The following is an 892-nucleotide window of genomic DNA, read 5'->3' as shown; positions in this document are numbered from 1 at the left end:
CGATCGCTCCTGTGTGAATGTTGTCCACGGGGTCGCGATCGGTCGGGCCCGACTTCGCGAATAACAACGTAACATTTCATATTCCCGCGCCGTCTTCTCAAGGCTAAACGTGCCTCTCTCTTTTAATCCCTCCTCACGGGGCTTTGTTTCCAGTCTCCGGGTCATTTTTGTTGCACTCCTTTGGACTTTTCACATTTTTCTGCATCTTTCTTGGGTTTCAGGTCTGGTTTTGGAACGGAAACTGCCTTGGATGACTTTTGCTGAGAGGAGTGTGGATCCTCTGGACCTCATCCAGCATGGTGTCCTGGACAGGCTGGTGGGGCTGGGAGCGCTTCTGCTCCCACTTGACCGGCCAGTGCCAGATGGTGGTGCTGGGGACTGCTGTTCCTTGCCGAGGCCGGGCTCTGTGACACCGACACGACATTGCTGGGAGAGATCATCCAGGCGTGTGGGCTGCAGTGTCCCCGATACACAGGTGACGCTCAGCTCTACCTCTTCTCATCAAATCCAGGTGAGGCAGTGGCCGTTCTGAATCAGTGCCTGGACCCGGTGATGGACTGGATGAGGGCCAATAAACCGAGGGAGCCAGTGGAATTCTTATAGATCACAAGCTGAATATTGGTCAACAATGTGATGAGGCTGCAAAAGGGCAGATGCTATCTTAAGCTGCATTAATAGAAGTATCACTTCCAGTCCTGCGAAGTACGTGTTTCCCTTTGCTCAGCACTGGTCGGTCTTCGTCTGGACTCCTGTGTCCACTTGTGGGCACCACCATCGAAGAAAGACGCTGACAAGCTGGAAAGGGCTCAGAGGAGGTCACCAAGGATGATCTGGGACTGGAAAGGAAGCCCCGAGAGGAGAGACTGAAAGAACTGGGCATCTTTAGCTTGCA

The sequence above is a fragment of the Varanus komodoensis genome, unplaced genomic scaffold, assembly GCF_004798865.1.
Source record: "Varanus komodoensis strain SLA01 unplaced genomic scaffold, ASM479886v1 scaffold114, whole genome shotgun sequence".
Taxonomy (NCBI): domain Eukaryota; kingdom Metazoa; phylum Chordata; class Lepidosauria; order Squamata; family Varanidae; genus Varanus; species Varanus komodoensis.
The sequence above is the reverse complement of the archived record's forward strand: the minus strand, read 5'-3'. Positions refer to the sequence as shown.